A 21,254-nucleotide genomic window follows, 5' to 3' on the forward strand; every position below is an offset into this window, starting at 1 on the left:
TTTAAATGTTTTAATCACGTTGGCTACAGTGAAGGAGAGCCCGCATGTTTTGGTAGCGGGCCGTGTCAGTGGCACTGTATTGTCCTCAAAGCGAGCAAAAAAGTTGTTCAGTCTGTCTGGGAGCAAGACATCGTGATCCGCGACGGGGCTGGTTTTTCTTTTGTAGTCTGTGATTGACTGTAGACCCTGCCACATAACTCTCGTGTCTGAGCCGTTGAATTGCGACTCCACTTTGTCTCTGTACTGACGCTTAGCTTGTTTAATTGCCTTGCGGAGGGAATAGCTACACTGTTTGTATTCGGTCATGTTTCCGGTCACCTTGCCCTGATTAAAAGCAGTGGTTCGCGTGTTCAGTTTTGCTCGAATGCTGCCATCAATCCATGGTTTCTAGTTTGGGAATGTAGACGCTGTGGGTACGATATCGCCGATGCACTTGTTAACCTGTTGGGTCTAGGGGGCAGCATTTGCACGTCTGGATAAAAAAAATGTACCCGATTTAATCTGGTTACTAATCCTACCCAGTAACTAGAATATGCATATACTTATTATATATGGATAGAAAACACTCTAAAGTTTCCAAAACTGTTTGAATGGTGTCTGTGAGTATAACAGAACTCATTTGGCAGGCAAAACCCTGAGACATTTTCTGACAGGAAGTGGATACCTGATGTGTTGTATTACCTTTAAACCTATCCCATTGAAAAACACAGGGGCTGAGGAATATTTTGGCACTTCCCACTAGATGTCACCAGCCTTTACAAAGTGTTTTGAGTCTTCTGGAGGGAGATCTGACCGAACAAGAGCCATGGAACGATGATGGCCCATTAGACACCTGGCGCGCTAGTTCATGTTGGGTACCCTCGTTCCAATACGTTATAAAAGAGTATGCATTCGTCCACCTTGAATATTATTCATGTTCTGGTTAAAAAAGGCCCTAATGATTTATGCTATACAACGTTTGACATGTTTGAACGAACGGAAATATATTTTTTCCCCTCGTTCATGACGAGAAGTCCGGCTGGCTTACATCATGTGCTAACGAGACGGAGATTTTTGGACATAAATGATGAGCTTTTTTGAACAAAACTACATTCGTTATGGACCTGTGATACCTGGAAGTGACATCTGATGAAGAGAATCAAAGGTAATGGATTATTTACATAGTATTTTCGATTTTAGATCTCCCCAACATGACGTCTAGTCTGTATCGCAACGCGTATTTTTCTGGGCGCAGTGCTCAGATTATTGCAAAGTGTGATTTCCCAGTAAGGTTATTTTTAAATCTGGCAAGTTGATTGCGTTCAAGAGATGTAAATCTATAATTCTTTAAATGACAATATAATATTTTACCAATGTTTTCTAATTTTAATTATTTAATTTCTGACGCTGACTTGACTGCCGGTTATTGGAGGGAAACGATTTCCTCAACATCAATGCCATAGTAAAACGCTGTTTTTGGATATAAATATGAACTTGATAGAACTAAAAATGCATGCATTGTCTAACATAATGTCCTAGGAGTGTTATCTGATGGAGATTGTAAAAGGTTAGTGCATCATTTTAGCTGGTTTTATGGTTTTGGTGACCCTGTCTTTGACTTGACAAAACATTACACACAACTGTTGTAAATGTACTGTCCTAACATACTCTAAATTTATGCTTTCGCCGTAAAACCTTTTTGAAATCGTAAAACGTGGTTAGATTAAGGAGATGTTTATCTTTCAAATGGTGTAACATAGTTGTATTTTTGAAAAATTTGAATTTTGACATTTATTTGGATTCAAATTTGCCGCTCTTGAAATGCACCTGCTGTTGATGGAGTGCACCACGGGTGGCACGCTAGCGTCCCACCTAGCCCCAAGAGGTTTTAATGAACTCGCACACCGAATCAGCGTATTCGTCAATGTTATTGTTCGCCGCAATGCGGAACATATCCCAGTCCACGTGATCGAAGCAATCTTGAAGTGTGGAATCCGATTTGTCGGAGCAGCGTTGAACAGACCTGAGGGCGGGAGCTTCCTGTTTTAGTTTCAGTCTAAAGGCTGGGAGAAACAAAATGGAGCCGTGGTCAGCTTTTCCGAACTCCATTTTGTTGCTCCCAGCCTATAGACAGAAACTAAAACAGGAAGCTCCCGCCCTCAGGTCTGTTAGTTTTTGGTAGCATCGCCTTTAAATTGTTTAACTTGGGTCAAACGTTTCGGCGAGCCTTCCACAAGCTCCCCACAATAAATTGGGTGAATTTTGGACTCGTTCTTCAACCACTCCACAAATGTCTTGTTAACCTCTATGGGCTAGGTGGGACGCAAGCGTCCCACCCGTGGTGCACTCCATCAACAGCAGGTGCATTTCAAGAGCGGCAAATTTGAATCCAAATAAATGTCAAAATTCAAATTTTTCAAACTATTTTACACCCTTTGAAAGATAAACATCTCCTTAATCTAACCACGTTTTCCGATTTCAAAAAGGTTTTACGGCGAAAGCATAAATTTAGAGTATGTTAGGACAGTACATTTACAAGAGTTGTGTGTAATGTTGTGCCAATTCAAAGACAGACGTCACCAAAACCATAAAATCAGCTAAAATTATCCACTAACCTTTTACAATCTCCAACAGATGACACTCCTAGGACATTATGTTAGACAATGCATGCATTTTTAGTTCTATCAAGTTCATATTTATATCCAAAAACAGCGTTTTACTGTGGCGTTGATGTTCAGGAAATCGTTTCCCTCCAATAACCGGCATTCAAGTCAGCACCACAAATTAAATAATTAAAATTAGAAAACATTGGTAAAATATTATATTGTCATTTAAAGAATTATAGATTTACATCTCTTGAACGCAATCAACTTGCCAGATTTAAAAATAACCTTACTGGGAAATCACACTTTGCAATAATCTGAGCACTGCGCCCAGAAAAATACGCGTTGCGATACAGACTAGCCGCCATGTTGGGGAGATCTAAAATCGAAAATACTATGTAAATAATCCATTACCTTTGATTCTCTTCATCAGATGTCACTTCCAGGTATCACAGGTCCATAACGAATGTAGTTTTGTTCAAAAAAGCTCATCATTTATGTCCAAAAATCTCCGTCTTGTTAGCACATGATCTAAGCCCGCCGGACTTCACTTCATGAACGAGGGGAAAAAATATATTTCCGTTCGTTCAAACATGTCAAACGTTGTATAGCATAAATCATTAGGGCCTTTTTTAACCAGAACATGAATAAAATTCAAGGCGGACAAATGCAAAATCTTTTAAAACGTATTGGAACGAGGGTACCCAGCATGACCTAGCGCGCCAGGTGTCTAATGGGCCATCATCGTTCCATGGCTCTTGTTCGGTCAGATCTCCCTCCAGAAGACTCAAAACACTTTGTAAAGGCTGGTGACATCTAGTGGAAGCAATAGGAAGTGCCAAAATATTCCTCAGCCCCTGTGTTTTTCAATGGCATAGGTTTAAAGGTAATACAACACATCAGGTATCCACTTCCTGTCAGAATCTGTCTCAGGGTTTTGCCTGCCAAATGAGTTCTGTTATACTCACAGACACCATTCAAACAGTTTTAGAAACTTTAGGGTGTTTTCTATCCATATATAATAAGTATATGCATATTCTAGTTACTGGGTAGGATTAGTAACCAGATTAAATCGGGTACATTTTTTTATCCAGCCGTGCAAATACTGCCCCCTAGCCCTAACAGGTTAACAAACTATAGTTTTGGCAAGTCGGTTAGGACATCTACTTTGTGTGAAACAAGTCATTTTTCCAACAATTGTTTACAGACAGATTATTTCACTTATAATTCACTGTATCACAATTCCAGTGGGTCAGAAGTTTACATACACTAAGTTGACTGTGCCTTTAAACAGCTTGGAGACTAATTGACATAATTTGAGTCAATAGGAGGTGTACCTGTGGATGTATTTCAAGGCCTACCTTCAAACTCAGTGCCTCTTTGCTTGACATCATGGAAAATCTAAAGAAATCAGCCAAGAACTCAGAAAACAATTGTAGACCTCCACAAGTCTGGTTCATCATTGGGAGCAAATTATAAACGCCTGAAGGTACCACGTTCATCTGTACAAACAATATTGCGCAAGTATAAACACCATGGTTCTACAAAGCCGTCATACCGCTCCGGAAGGAGATGCATTCTGTCTCCTGGAGATGAACGTACTTTGGTGCGAAAAGTGCAAATCAATCCCAGAACAACAGCAAAGGACCTTGTGAAGATGCTGGAGGAACAGGTACAAAAGTATCTATATCCACAGTAAAACGAGTCCTATATCGACATAACCTGAAAGGCCGCTCAGCAAGGAAGAAGCCACTGGTCCAAAACCGCCATAAAAAAGCCAGACTACGGTTTGCAACTGCACATGGGGACAAAGATGGTACTTTTTGGAGAAATGTCCTTTGGTCTGATGAAACAAAAATAGAACTGTTTGGCCATAATTACCATTGTTATGTTTGGAGGAGAAAGGAGGAGACTTGCAAGCCGAAGAACACCATCCCAACCATGAAGCACGGGGGTGGCAGCATCATGTTGTGGGGGTGCTTTGCTGTAGGAAGGACTGGTGCACTTCACAAAATAAATGGCATCATGAGGAGTGAAAATTATGTGGATATGTTGAAGCATCATCTCAAGACATCACTCAGGAAGTTAAAGCTTGGTCGCAAATGGGTCTTCCAAATGGACAATGACCCCAAGCATACTTCCTAAGTTGTGGCAAAATGGCTTAAGGACAACAAATTTGAGGTATTGGAGTGGCCATCACAAAGCTCTGACCTCAATCCTATAGAACATTTGTGGGCAGAACTGAAAAAGCGTGTGTGAGCAAGGAAGCCTACAAACCTGACTCAGTTACACCAGCTCTGTCAGGAGGAATGGGCCAAAATTCACTCAACTTATTGTGGGAAGCTTGTGGAAGGCTACCCAAAACGTTTGAACCAAGTTAAACAATTTAAAGGCAATGCTACCAAATACTAATTGAGTGTATGTAAACTTCTGATCCACTGGGAATGTGATGAAAGAAATAAAAGCTGAAATAATTAATTCTCTCTACTATTATTCTGACATTTCACATTCTTAAAATAAAGTGGTGATCCTAACTGACCTAAGACAGGGAATGTCTACTAGGATTAAATGTCAGGAATTGTGAAAAACTGAGTTTAAATGTATTTGGCTAAGGTGTATATAACCTTCTGACTTCAACTGTATCTCCCTGGCATATTACATCATTTATGCAGCAGCATACAATACTTTTTTGGACTCACCTTGCTGTGCTGTGCTCACAACAGGAAGGTGGCGCAGCTGTCCTTTTTGTGGACCAAATTTTGTCATCAAATTCTGCCGTTCTCTGGATTTATGGTGCTTTCAAGACAACTGGGAACTTGGAAAAAAACAAAGTTGAATCATGACGTCAGTGATCTTCAGGCCAGAGCTCTGGAAAGAAGCCAGAGTTCCCGATTTGGAATTCTGAGTTGGATGACCGTTCAAAACGTATTTTCCCCATTCTGAGCTCTTTTTATTCTAGAGTTCCCAGTTGTCTTGAACTTACCGAAGTCTGAAATTTCCCAGTTCCGAGTTTCCAGTTGTTTTGAACGCGGCAGAAGTCATGCTGGATTGACAGCATGGCCAATGTATTCAACCTTTTCTGGCCCATTGCATGTGAATGTTCTTGCTTTTAAGCTTGGAAAAGAGATCCTTAAACTCAGACTTGGACCACACACCCGCTCCACTGAATAGCAGAGTAGTGATTGCTTTGCAATGCTTGCAGTTAACTACTGATTCCTTCCAAACCACTCATTGTTGAAATTGTTGTGCAATGTTTATGTCCAATGGCCAATGAGCACTGATACATTTTATCTATAATTTCTCTTCATATGACAACAATTTAGAAGGATTATATAATTTCTCCTCCTTGACCGCTGGCTACGTCCCTTCCGTCTTCAAGAGAGCGAGAGTTGCACCCCTTCTGAAAAAACCTACACTCGATCCCTCCGATGTCAACAACTACAGACCAGTATCCCTTCTTTCTTTTCTCTCCAAAACTCTTGAACGTGCCGTCCTTGGCCAGCTCTCCTGCTATCTCTCTCAGAATGACCTTCTTGATCCTAATCAGTCAGGTTTCAAGACTGGGCATTCAACTGAGACTGCTCTTCTCTGTGTCACAGAGGCTCTCCGCACTGCTAAAGCTAACTCTCTCTCCTCTGCTCTCATCCTTCTAGACCTATCTGCTGCCTTTGATACTGTAAACCATCAGATCCTCCTCTCCACCCTCTCCGAGTTGGGCATCTCCGGCGCGGCCCACGCTTGGATTGCGTCCTACCTGACAGGTCGCTCCTACCAGGTGGCGTGGCGAGAATCTGTCTCCGCACCACGCGCTCTCACCACTGGTGTCCCCCAGGGCTCTGTTCTAGGCCCTCTCCTATTCTCGCTATACACCAAGTCACTTGGCTCTGTCATATCCTCACATGGTCTCTCCTATCATTGCTATGCAGACGACACACAATTAATCTTCTCCTTTCCCCCTTCTGATAAGCAGGCGGCGAATCGCATCTCTGCATATCTGTCAGACATATCAGTGTGGATGACGGATCACCACCTCAAGCTGAACCTCGGCAAGACGGAGCTGCTCTTCCTCCCGGGGAAGGACTGCCCGTTCCATGATCTCGCCATCACGGTTGACAACTCCCTTGTGTCCTCCTCCCAGAGTGCTAAGAACCTTGGCGTGATCCTGGACAACACCCTGTCGTTCTCCACTAACATCAAGGCGGTGACCCGATCCTGTAGGTTCATGCTCTACAACATTCGCAGAGTACGACCCTGCCTCACACAGGAAGCGGCGCAGGTCCTAATCCAGGCACTTGTCATCGCCCGTCTGGATTACTGCAACTCGCTGTTGGCTGGGCTCCCTGCCTGTGCCATTAAACCCCTACAACTCATCCAGAACGCCGCAGCCCGTCTGGTGTTCAACCTTCCCAAGTTCTCTCACGTCACCCCGCTCCTCCGCTCTCTCCACTGGCTTCCAGTTGAAGCTCGCATCCGCTATAAGACCATGGTGCTTGCCTACGGAGCTGTGAGGGGAACGGCACCTCCATACCTTCAGGCTCTGATCAGGCCCTATACCCAAACAAGGGCACTGCGTTCATCCACCTCTGGCCTGCTGGCCCCCCTACCTCTGAGGAAGCACAGTTCCCGCTCAGCCCAGTCAAAACTGTTCGCTGCTCTGGCACCCCAATGGTGGAACAAGCACCCTCACGACGCCAGGACAGCGGAGTCAATCACCACCTTCCGGAGACACCTGAAACCCCACCTCTTTAAGGAATACCTGGGATAGGATAAAGTAATCCTTCTAACCCCCCCCCCCCCTTAAAAGATTTAGATGCATTATTGTAAAGTGTTTGTTCCACTGGATATCATAAGGTGAATGCACCAATTTGTAAGTCGCTCTGGATAAGAGCGTCTGCTAAATGACTTAAATGTAAATGTAATGATTTCTCTTCATATGACAACAATTTAGGATTTTCTAGTAGATTGGTTCCCAAACTTTTTATATTGCCGTACCCCTTCAAACATTCAACCTCCAGCTGCGTACCCCCTCTAGCACTAGGGTCAGCACACTCTCAAATGTTTTTTTTTGCCATCATTGTAAGCCTGCCACACAGACACTATACGATACATTTACTAAATGTAAGAGCGAGTGTGAGTTTTTGTCACAACCCGGCTCGTGGGAAGTGACAAAGAGCTCTTATAGGACCATGGCACAAATAATAATATAATAATCAATAATTTTGCTCTTTATTTAGCCATCTTACAAAATTGTGAACAACTCACAACGTTAAAAGGGTTTGCTTGAAAGGATGCACAAAACTCTGCAATGTTGGGTTGTATTGGAGAGAGTCTCAGTCTTAAATCATTTTCCACACACAGTCTGTGCCTGTATTTATTTTTCATGCTAGTGAGGGCCGAGAATCCACTCTCACATGGGTACGTGGTTGCAATGGGCATCAGTGTCTTAACAGCGTGATTTGCCAAGGCAGGATACTCAGTCCCTGTAATCCTAGATTCAGATCATTCAAGCGAGAAAAAACATCACCCAGATAGGCCAGTCTTTTGAGAAACTCGTTGTCTTGCAAGTGGTCAGACAAGTGAAAATTATGGTCAGTAAAGACAACCTTAAGCTCATCTCTCAATTTAAAAAAATGTGTCAATATTTTGCCCCTTGATAACCAGCGCACTTCTGTATGTTGTAAAAGCATTACATGGTCCCTGCCCATATCATTGCATAATGCAGAAAATGCACGAGAGTTCAGGGGCCTTGCTTTAACAAAGTTAACCCTTTTCACTGTAGTGTCCAAAACGTCTTTCAAGCTGTCAGACATTCCTTTGGCAGCAAGAGCCTCTCGGTGGATGCTGCAGTGTACCCAAGTGGCGTCGGGAGCAACAGCTTGCATGCATGTTACGACTTCACTATGTCTCCCTGTCATGGCTTTTGTGCCATCAGTACAGATACAAAGTCCATTTGATGTCACAAAGCTGTCCAGTACTTTAAAAATGTGACCCGATTCAGGAAACTAGGCGTATGTTGCAAGTCACGACTTCACAGGAGAGCTGTTTTTATCAAAATGCGTCTTTTGGGCGAAATGCCTTCTCGAACATGTAAACTTTCATGTGCCTTCATATCAAACGTGTATGCCATCTGTAACTATGAATAAAATGGTTCAATTACGAGCCTAGTTGGTTTAGCCACAGAAAAATAGAGCAACCTTCCCACTAGCCATGATTGGCTGAGATAATGAGTGGGCTGGGCATGCCGAGAGATGAGTTTGGATTGGTCTGCCATATAGCACGAGTCTGTCTATTAGAGTTGGTCAGTATGTCTAGGTAATTGTGTCAAACGCAGTTTTTTATAAAATGTATCGCTAAGTAAAACTGCATAAACCTAATGGCAAGTTAAAGTGTACAGTTAGCTAGCTAACGTTAGCTGGCTGGCTCGCTAGCTAACAATATGTGTATGCTCTCCACTTTCTGGAGGACCGAGTTTTGAAATCAGTGGAATTCAAGTATGATAGCTAAGGAGATGGATAAAACACCAGTCTGGGTTACATCGTCAAACTAAGGTCAACCATGCACGGCACCAGACAGGAGATGCGTCCAAGCATGACGTATACTGGTAAGATAATCTAGCTAGCTACATTTTCAGTTATTACACGATTCTAATATTGACAGAAAGTGGTTTCATTTCAAGTGTACTGTTATTCTTCGTATCTCAGACACATTTGCTTGACTAGTTATAGCCATAGAACCTGGTTGGTTAGCTACCTGCAGATTCATGCAGGGTAGTAACATCATGAGTTGTTGCTATTGTTTAGCTAGCTAGCTACATGTCTTTCACAAAAGTCTCCAATTTTGACAAAGACTTTTCATTTCAAGTTAGTGTACTGTTAGCTAGCTAGCTAACATTAGCTGGCTGGCTCGCTAACTAATGTTACATCATGCATTGGGATAAATTGTTTACCTAGCTAGCTATCTAGCTACATTTATTAACAAAGGACTTTAGTCTTAGTGTGTCAGAGTGCATAATAACTGATGGATTTTTGAACGCTCAACACCCGTTGAATATGTTCGGTGTCAGTAAACGTCGGCAAACAAAGATTAATTCAGTTGTTGCCAGTAGCACAGTTACAGTCATCAACGCTCTGGATAACATGAAAACTGCCTAACCAGCTTTGCTAGGGGGAGTAAAATGGTCCGAGTGGGGTGTTCTCTCATTATGTGTCTGGAAGTAGCTAGCCAATGTTAGCCAGTTAGCTTGGGTGGTTGACTGTCGTTGTGAGGTCAGAGCTTTCGGAACAACCCTACTTATTGGACAGAGTGTCCAGTGTGCTCTCTGAATGCAAAACGCTCTGAATTTACGAACGGACAATCGGACAGCAAGGTTGCTGTTACCAACTCTCTGGATAACATGACAGCGTAACTAGATCTGCTAGGGCGAGTAATGTTCAGTGAGCTGTTCTCTCTCTCTTAGATGTCTGGAAGTAGCTGGCAAGTTAGTACAGAATGCTCGGATCAACCCTTAAGAGGGTGTGAACAATGCTGAATGGGTGTAGACAAAGGGCTCTCCAATAGTAGTACCAAAACATTGAAAGACAGTTTTCTCAAAAGTGAGTTTACAAGTTGATCAACTATCAAAGCAGAACTACTTTCCCATTGTTTCCTCAAATTATATACCATTGTGTCTCTACTTTTATCCAATGTAAAAAACAGAAATGTAAATGTTGTTACTTAAGACCAAATCCAGGTGGTAAGTCACAAATATCCTCTCCTGTTGTCCTGGTTTCCAGTGGTTTGCAGAAGAGGATGTCTTCCTTAATTGACCCCCATAAACATAACGGACATGTACCACGAGCTGTGTCAGGCCCGCCACGTCATCCAGCTGTAACGCATAGAATTCCCTGGCTTGTTGTTGAAACAAAACATGCCACTTTGAAAAATAAGCCACGTGAGTTTGAGCAAGAATTAAGACGTCTTTCGAGTAGTAAGACATGTATAAAAGCAACAGATACCATTTAATAAGAAGGGGTTAGAAGTGTCTTATATGGTGAGCTACCGAGTGGCTAGGACAGGCAAGCCCCATACTATTGTGGAGGACTTAGGTCCAACATCCTTGTCTGTTGTTCGGTGCTTTCCAGGTTAAGGGGGCACTAGCTCTTCGGCTGCATCAGATTCACAACTGTCAGTGTCCATGGTAGCTGGGCTAACAACAAATGTATAATTACTGATGCTAGCATTGGATGTGCTCGTGGAAGCAGAACTTGCGTCGTTGACAGGTGCAGGTGTTGTACTACCAGTAGACATGGTATGTGTCTCCATGGGCCTTTTATCCATTTTCAAGCAAACAGAATGAGCAGCGGTTATGTTTGGCTACATACGGACCGTTTGCGGAATTCCTGCGAGAGTAACAGTTAATGGGATTGGATGATAATTATTTGACTTGGCTACCTGTCTTTGACATTGTGTTGTTATTTTGCTGAACACTAGATGGTTTAATGTTATTTTTGGCAGTGAAACCCCAGTTTGGGAATACCTGTTCTAGTAGATTGTCGACATGATTTATGATGATGACTGCTTGTCTAGCTTGTGTGGCGGATGAATCAGAATTACTTGGGTAACATAGATAATTAAGATGTTTTATTTGCATAATATGCTTATGTGAGATACTTGTCATATGTGCATGTATCTGTTAAAACATGTGAATGGATGGCGTGATGAATGGGGAACCAATTACATGTCTCCACAATGTCTGTGCGCAAGTCACTCCCTCCTTTGGCATTGAGGGATAGTGTATGACATAGAGGCTCACTCCCCTCAGTGAGCTTGTTCAGGAGTGGAGTCAAGAGGGGGTTTACTTGAGATGGGAGTATCTAGAGTTGTCATTTGATTTATGCCATTGGATGAGCTAATGGTTCTGTTCTATACCGTACCAGGGAGAGACGGTTCCAGTTTGGAGTAGGAGGACCAGACACTGGTCTATACAATGAACACTGTTGATACAGCAGTTGCTGTCTGCTATGTTTTATAGATATCTTTCATACAAAACTTAACCTTGTGACCCATTCTATGTATCTGTGGTTCGTCATGTACGTTGAGAGGGGTGTATCTTGGCTATAAAAGATCTTTGTACTTTTGTGTAATCACTTTTTCAATGGTTCATTAGAGATAGCGCATCATTGAAAGTCAAAGGGCTTTTGCAAAAAGCTCTTAATTATTAAAGATGTAGTTATAAGTATAACTCTGACTGGTGTGTGAAGTTTGTAACTCTCCTCATTTGGTAATGCAGAAATTAGCCACAACACTTGCTAGCTAAGATTTTGTAAGTATGATGTTGACATGATTAGTCCAATCAAGATATACGGTAGATATAACGTGATTTGACATTTTATCTGTGGCCAATGACCTTGAGCCTTCTTTGATGGGCACATCTAATGTAAATCTATGGCAGCACCCAAGGGGCTTGAATTTGAGGTCTCCTGTAGATTTTGCAATGACAAAGTGTCCCCCTGAGTGACAGAACACTGAGCCAATCACGGAGCAAATAGAGAACATTACCAACCCCTACGCTTCGTATTTTCCCCTGGCTGCCCCACCACAGAAAGCACTGAGCTAGCCTGAAACACCTGCATTTTGGAGCTGCCTTACTCAATAAAGCAAAAAAGAGACCATGTTTGTATGCGGCTTTATTAACTCAATGATTTTGTTCTTTTTTTTTTTACATTGTTTGCAAACCGATATGTGACACGTGTTAATGTCAAAATAACATGCAAAACAGGCAACAACATGGTTTTAAATACAGTACCAGTCAAAAGTTTGGACACACCTACTCATTCAAGGGTTTTTCTTTAATTTTACTATTTTCTACATTGTAGAATAGTAGTGAAGACATCAAAACTATGAAATAACACATGGAATCATGTAGTTAGCAAAAAAGTGTTAAACAAATCAAAATATATTTTATATTTGAGATTCTTCAAAGTAGCCACCCTTTGCCTTGATGACAACTTTGCACACTCTTATATACAGTGTAGACATTGTTAATGTTGTAAATGACTATTGTAGCTGGAAACGGCAGATTTTTTATGGAATTTCTATATAGGCGTACAAAGGCCCATTATCAGCAACCATCTCCTGTGTTCCAGTGGCACGTTGTGTTAGCTAATCCAAGTTTATCATTTTAAAAGGCTAATTTATCATTAGAAAAACCTTTTGCAATTATGTTAGCACAGCTGAAAACTGTTGTTCTGATTAAAGAAGCAATAAAACTGGCCTTCATTCGACTAGTTGAGTATCTGGAGAATCAGCATTTATGGGTTCAATTACAGGCTCAAAATTGGCAGAAACAAAGAACTTTCTTCTGAAACTCGTCAGTCTATTCTTGTTCTGAGAAATGAAGGCTATTCCATGTGAGAAATTGCCAAGAAACTGAAGATCGCTGTGTACTACTCCCTTCACAGAACAGTGCAAACTGTCTCTAACCAGAATAGAAAGAGGAGTGGGAGGCCATGGTGCACAACTGAGCAAGAGGACAAGTACATTGGAGTGTCTAGTTTGAGAAACAGACGCCTCACACGTCCTCAACTGGCAGCTTTATTAAATAGTACCCACAAAACACCAGTCTCAATGTCAACAGTGAAGAGGCGACTCCGGGATGCTGGCCTTCTAATATCTGTGTTCTTTTGCCCATCTTAATACACTGCTCAAAAAAATAAAGGTGTGATTGACTTAAAGTCAATCACACTTCTGTGAAATCAAACTGTCCACTTAGGAAGCAACACTGATTGACAATAAATTTAACATGCTGTTGTGCAAATGGAAAAGACAACAGGTGGAAATGATAGGCAATTAGCAAGACACCCCCAATAAAGGAGTGGTTCTGCAGGTGGTGACCACAGACCACTTCTCAGTTCCTATGCTTCCTGGCTGATGTTTTGCTCACTTTTGAATGCTGGCGGTGCTTTCACTCTAGTGGTAGCATGAGACGGAGTCTACAACCCACACAAGTGGCTCAGGTAGTGCAGCTCATCCAGGATGGCACATCAATGCGAGCTGTGGCAAGAAGGTTTGCTGTGTCTGTCAGCGTAGTGTCCAGAGCATGGAGGCGCTACCAGGAGACAGGCCAGTACATCAGGAGACGTGGAGGAGGCCGTAGGAGGGCAACAACCCAGCAGCAGGACCGCTACCTCCACCTTTGTGCAAGGAGGAGGAGGAGGAGCACTGCCAGAGCCCTGCAAAATGACCTCCAGCAGGCCACAAATGTGCATGTGTCTGCTCAAATGGTCAGAAACAGACTCCATGAGGGTGGTATGAGGGCCCAACGTCCACAGGTGGGGGTTGTGCTTACAGCCCAACACCATGCAGGCCGTTTGGCATTTGCCAGAGAACACCAAGATTGGCAAATTCGCCACTTGCGCCCTGTGCTCTTCACAGATGAAAGCAGGTTCACACTGAGCACATGTGACAGACGTGACATAGTCTGGAGACGCCGTGGAGAACGTTCTGCTGCCTGCAACATCCTCCAGCATGACTGGTTTGGCGGTGGGTCAGTCATGGTGTGGGGTGGCATTTCTTTGGGGGGCCACACAGCTCTCCATGTGCTCGCCAGAGGTAGCCTGACTGCCATTAGGTACCGAGATGAGATCCTCAGACCCCTTGTGAGACCATATGCTGGTGCGGTTGGCCCTGGGTTCCTCCTAATGCAACACAATGCTAGACCTCATGTGGCTGGAGTGTGTCAGCAGTTCCTGCAAGAGGAAGGCATTGATGCTATGGACTGGCCTGCCCGTTCCCCAGACCTGAAAAGTAAAGAAAAGTATTTAATAAGATTATTTCATTCATTCAGATCTAGGATGTGTTATTTTAGTGTTCCCTTTATTTTTTTGAGCAGTATATTTTATTTTTATTGGCCAGTCTGAGAGATGGCTTTTTCTTTGCAACTCTGCCTAGAAGGCCAGCATCCCGGAGTCGCCTCTTCACTGTTGACGTTGAGACTGGTGTTTTGCGGGTACTATTTAATGAAGCTGCCAGTTGAAGACTGTGTAATCAGTCATCCCTCAGCCAGCAGGCATCTAGCTACTTATCTCCAACCAAATGTGGCATGGTGCCCATGGGCATTATGAGGCATGTCTTACGTTGCTTCAAAGTAGCCTAGCTAAAATCCAACTAAACATGCAGGCAATTATTTTATAAAGACTTCCATGTGCCATTGAAACCAGAAGTATTTTTCTCTCATGTTCTTTTGGTTTTCAAAAACAATGTTCTTTCATTGTCCAGTAGCCAAAGGTACAATCCTAGTGATATTGGCAACCCATACTAGTTGTTGCATATTTGGATGTCCCCTCTTTCTAAATTTCTAACAGATATTTTGATGTCTGTCACATGAAACCACTCATAATGGTGTTCTCTCACTAATTGCATTATAGAACGAACATTTGCGCGTAGCCTAGCCTACTGCTATGCGCGCATTGCTGCGCTTATATAACTGGATCTAGCCTAGGCCTACTGGTTGTATGAATTTGGGATCTATCATCCTACAACTGTCCCAGAGTCTGTTTACACAGAATGAAACGAGAGAGAACTTGACGGGGTTGCAAGACAAATGCCAGTAGCAAGTAGTGAGGGAGGGAGACGTAGAGGAGTAACAGCACCGGGGTCGGGTCACGGTCCTGGAGAAAGAGCAGAAGGCTCTGAACGTGACCCTTTAGATGAGGGAGAACATGTGGGCTGAGAAAATGTTCGTCTGTTGATTTTTTTAAAAGCTCACACTGCAATAACAAATAGAGTGCGACTGATTTGTTTTTTTCCTAAAGTAGTTGTGGTAGGAGTCCTGGCCTGGCCTTGAGCTTGTGGAGCTCCTGCTGGTGTTGCTTGTCCTCATGCTGTGGCATGCTGGGCCTGCTGCTGCATCCCCTGGACAAAGTGTTGCGTGTGTTGGAAGGCTTCAATCTGATGGGGGACAGAAGAACAACAGACACACAAATAAGAATTCTCATTCAAAACAGGGATTCAACTCAACTCTCCTGACATAGTGAAAATACAACTGGCTCCAGGCTCTCTACGCTATTCCCCCACACACATCCATCTGATAAGAGTGGTATTCAACAGGGTTTAAATGGAAATTAGTTTCAAAACTTTATTCCCCTACAGAGTGGGGATGGATGGCTCCTCTCTGGCAGGGACCGGGGTGCCATTAAGATTCCTGCCTTGTGAGCTGTGAGTGGCTCCTGCAGCTGGCCCTACTATAGCTCTGTGGCAGGCAGCAGGCTGGTGGGCAAGCCATGGTCACACCTATGTAAGCCCCAGCCCCAGCAGCCCCAACAATTCCCTAATGAGTCCCACACTGGGAGAGCCAGGAACCTTTGGAACACATGGTAGAAGGGTTTGCAGACAACACTACAGTGGTAGGCTTGATTACCAACAACGATGAGACGGCCTACAGGGAGGAGGTGAGGGCCCTCGGAGTGTGGCGTCAGGAAAATAACCTCACACTCAACGTCAACAAAACAAAGGAGATGATCGTGGACTTCAGGAAACAGCAGAGGGAGCACCCCCCTATCCACATCGATGGGACAATAGTGGAGAAGGTGGAAAGTTTTAAGTTCCTCGGCGTACACATCATGGACAAACTGAAATGGTCCACCCACACAGATAGCGTGGTGAAGAAGGCGCAACAACGCCTCTTCAACCTCAGGAGGCTGAAGAAATTTGTCTTGTCACCAAAAACACTCACAAACTTTTACAGATGCACAATCGAGAGCATCCTGTCGGGCTGTATCACCGCCTGGTACGGCAACTGCACCGCCCGCAATCGCAGGGCTCCCCAGAGGGTGGTACTGTCTGCACAATGCATCACTGGAGGCAAACTACCCTCCAGGACACCTACAACACCCGATGTCACAGGAAGGACAAAAATATCATCAAGGACAATAACCATCCGAGCCACTGCCTGTTCACCCCGCTTCCATCCAGAAGGCGAGGTCAGTACAGGTGCATCAAAGCTGGGACAGAGAGATTGGAAAAACAGCTTCAATCTCAAGGCCATCAGTGTTAAACAGCCATCACTAGCACAAAGAGGCGGCTGGCTTCCTACAGACTTGATATCATTGTCCACTTTATTAATAAATGGAACACTAGTCACTTTAATAATGCCGCTTTAAGAATGTTTACATATCTTGCATTACTTATCTCACGTGTATATACTGTCTACTACACTATCTATTCTATATTATCTATTGCATCCTAGCCGCTCTGTCACTGCTCATCCATATAAACTCAGCAAAAAAAGAAACATCCCTTTTTCAAGACCCTGTCTTTCAAAGATAATTTGTAAAAATTCAAATAACTACACAGATATTCATTGTAAAGGGTTTAAACACTGTTTCCCATGCTTGTCCAATGAACCGTAAACAATTAATGAACATGCACCTGTGGAACGGTCGTTAAGACACTAACAGCTTACAGACGGTAGGCAATTAAGGTCACAGTTATGAAAACTTAGGGCACTAAAGAGGCCTTTCTACTGACTCTGAAAAACACCAAAAGAAATATGCTCAGGGTCGCTGCTCATCTGCATGAACGTACCTTAGGCATGCTGCAAGGAGGCATGAGGACTGCAGATGTGGCCAGGGCAATAAATTGCAATATCTGTACTGTGAGACGCCTAAGACAACACTACAGGGAGTCAGGACGACAGCTGATTGTCCTCGCAGTGGCAGACCAAGTGTAACAACACCTGCACAGGATCGGTACATCCGAACATCACACCTGCTGGACAGGCACAGGATGGCAAGAACAACTACCCGAGTTACACCAGGAACGCACAATCCCTCCATCAGTGCTCAGACTGTCCGCAATAGGCTGAGGGAGGCTGGACTGAGGGCTTGTAGGCATGTTGTAAGGCAGGTCCTCACCAGACATCACCGGCAACAACGTCGCCAATGGGCACAAACCCACCATCGCTGGACCAGATAGGACTGGCAAAAAGTGCTCTTTACTGACGAGTCGCAGTTTTGTCTCACCAGGGGTGATGGTCGGATTCGCGTTTATCGTCGAAAGGAATGAGCGTTACACCGAAGCCTGGAATCTGGAGCAGGGTCGATTTGGAGTTGGAGGGTCCGTCATGGTGGCGGTGTGTCACAGCATCATCGGACTGAGCTTGTTGTCATTGCAGGCAATCTCAATGCTGTGCGTTACAGGGAAGACATCCTCCTCCCTCATGTGGTACCCTTCCTGCAGGCTCATCCTGACATGACCCTCCAGCATGACACTGCCACTAGCCATACTGCTCGTTCTGTGTGTGATTTCCTGCAAGACAAGAATGTCAGTGTTCTGCCATGGCCAGCGAAGAGCCCAGATCCCAATCCCATTGAGCACGTCTGGGACCTGTTGGATCGGAGGGTGAGGGCTAGGGCCATTCCCCCCAGAAATGTCTGGGAACTTGCAGGTGCCTTGGTGGAAGAGTGGGGTAACATCTCACAGCAAGAACTGGCAAATCTGGTGCAGTCCATGAGGAGGAGATGCACTGCAGTACTTAATGCAGCTGGTGGACACACCAGATACTGACTGTTACTTTTGATTTTTACCCCCCCTTTGTTCTGGGACACATTATTACATTTCTGTTAGTCACATGTCTGTGGAACTTGTTTAGTTCATGTCTCAGTTGTTGAATCTTATGTTCATACAAATATTTACACGTTAAGTTTGCTGAAAATGAACGCAGTTGACAGTGAGAGGATGTTTCTTTTTTTTGCTGAGTTTATTTTATATTTATATATTCTTATCCCAATCCTTTACTAGATTGTGTGTACACAGGTTTTGTTGTGGAATTTGTTAGATATTAGGTTTTGTTGTGGAATTGTTAGATATTACCTGTTAGATACTGCTGCGCTGTCGGATCTAGAAGCATAAGCATTTCACTACAATCGCAATAACATCTGCTAATGACCTGTATGTGACCAATACAATTTGATTTGAGTTTACTTTGTATTTCTACAACCATTTCTCAGATAATACATTTTAAAGACACAAAGAGATCCCAGATCCCACCTTGTCTAGCATATTTTGTTTTGTCGATATTTGGAAAGTTTACAGACAAATGTTCTGTTTCCATCAGGCCTGTCATGACATTTTCTATCCAACATGTACTTTACTCGCATAAAAAGGTGGAATGGAAACCTGATTACTGCTGCACTTTTTTCCTGTAATGTTGATGCTTTTTATTTTGGTTGATTCCCTACACACAATAGTCAAAAATATTTCATTAGCCCCACCAAGATTTCACATTTTTTGTCCCCTGCATTTCCTTACATTAAAACACATTGATAGAGCAACTACATTTTCCTTTAGTTCTGCTCCTCTTTACAGAGAACACCTTTTCAACAATGCTACTATACCTTGGGTTGGCTCTTCCACATGTACTTCATGTAGGCGTAAGTGACGTGGGGGTGGGTGGTGGGCAGGTGGTGGTCCAGTTGTTTGGAGGGGTCCAGCGCCAGGAGAAGGACCAGGGACTTGTGTGTCAAGGACTGGGAAAGAAGAGAGAATAATTTCTTTATGGACAATGACGTTGATAATGTTTCTGTTCCAATACAAACATACTGTACAGACAAGGCTAGGACAAGGCTAGCAGCGCCAAAGTGGACCAAAGTGTCAAAAGGGTTTAACAGTCGAACCTTGAGTTCGGTCCCTTGGCCCAGAGGTTCTCGAAACCTCTCGTCGAGGACCCCCAGCCGTTCAATATATTTGATCTATTCCAGTGATAGCACACCTAATTCAACTTTTCAACTAATCATCAATCCCTTGATTAAACAAATCAGGTGTGCTATTTCAAGGCTACAACTAAATTGTGAAAGTCTGGGGGTCCCCAAGGAGAGGTGTGAGAACCACTGCCCTACTTTCCCCATCCCCTTCCATGGATGTACAGACCCCCAGATTTTCCCTGTTTGAAGCTCTTGCTAAATAAACAACTCAAGTATACCACACAACTGTGGAGGGTGAAAAGCTAACCATGGACCCCCGCAGAGGGGCCCGGCTTTTAGAACAGGGCCTTCTTTCAGACATGTGCTCCTTGTTTGCCCATAATCACATTATTCTCTCAATGTTTGCTCGACTGAATGCGCAAACCACCACATTTAACCAAGGCAAGGTGACTGGGAACATGGACGTGTACAAACAGACCAACTATGACCTCTGTAAGGCAATCAAAGTGTCAAAACGTCAGAATAGAGTGGAGCTGTAATTCAACATCTCAGACATGAGACAATTTGCATACTGCCCCAACAGATCCACAGACGATGCAATCGCCATTGCACTGCACACTGCCCTATCCCACCTGGACAAGATGACTACCTATGTAAGAATGCTGATCATCGACTACAGCTCAGCCTTCAACACCATAGTGCCATCCAAGCTCATCACAAAGCTCAGGGCCTGGGTCTGAACCCCTCCCTGTGCAACTGGGTCCTAGACACTAATCCTCAACACGGGGGCCCACAGGGGTGCGTGCTTAGCCCCCTACTGTACTCCATATTTACCCATGACTGCGTGGCCACACACGTCTCCAACTCAATCATCAAGTTGGCTGACAACATAATAGTGCGGGGACTGATTACCAACAATGACGAGACAGCCTACAAGGAGGAGTTGAGTGCCTTGGCGGAGTGGTGCCAGGAAAATAACCTCTCCCTCAACGTTAACAAAATGAAGGCGCTGATAGTGGACCACAGTAGACAGCAGAGAGGGGCACACCCCCATCCACATCGACAGAGCCGCAGTGGAGAGGGTCAAAAGATTCAAGTTCCTTTGCGTGCACATCACTGACAACCTAAAATGGTCCCCTTCACAGATAGTGTAGTGCCTCTTCAACCTCAGGAGGCTGAAGAAATGTGGCTTGGCCCCTAAGACCCTCACAAACTTGAAGCACCATTGAGAGCGTCGGGCTGTATCACTGCCTGGTATGGCAATTTCAACGTCTGCACCACAGTGCTCTCCAGAGGGTGTAGAGCCCAACGCATCATCGGGGGCACACTGCCTGCCCTCCAGGAAATCTACAGCACCCGGTGTCACAGGAAGGCCAAAAAGATCATCAAGGACCTCAACCACTGCCTGTTCACCCCGCTACCATCTAGAAGGCGAGGTCAGTACAGGTGCATCAAAGCTGGGACCGAGAGATTGAAAAACAGCTTCTATCTCCAGGCCATCAGACTGTTAAACAGTCACCTCTAGCCGGCTACCACCCGGTACTCTACCCTGCACCTTAGAGAATGCTGCCCTATATACATAGAGACACTGGTCACTCATCCGATATAACCACTACTATACATACATTTTCTATTCACATACTGTCCATCATTTCTATATACACCATTCAATGAATTGCATTTTAGTTACACTGTTCATACACACTGTGTATTTATTTATAAACTGTATTTGGGTCGGCAGGTAGTCTAGTGGTTAGATCGTTGGGCCAGTAACCAAAAGGTTGCTTGATCAAATCCCCGAGCCGACAAGGTCAAAATCTGTCGCTCTGCCCCTGAACAAGGCAGTTAACCCACTGTTCCTAGGCCGTCATTGTAAATAAGAATTTGTTCTTAACTGACTTGCCTAGTTAAATAAATATTCTACTGATGTACATAACATTCTTAGTATATCTTGTGTAAATCAATCTGGTGCATATACATATAGATTGTATTT

At 43.9% G+C, this 21,254-nt stretch overlaps 1 pseudogene; it reads right to left on the reverse strand.

The window, feature by feature from the left end:
• LOC106567298 (serine/threonine-protein kinase mTOR-like) overlaps positions 1-21,254 on the reverse strand; it is a 131,419-nt pseudogene that overhangs the window by 13,084 nt on the left and 97,081 nt on the right.

Source organism: Salmo salar, chromosome 13, assembly GCF_965601325.2.
Source record: "Salmo salar chromosome 13, fSalSal1, whole genome shotgun sequence".
Taxonomy (NCBI): domain Eukaryota; kingdom Metazoa; phylum Chordata; class Actinopteri; order Salmoniformes; family Salmonidae; genus Salmo; species Salmo salar.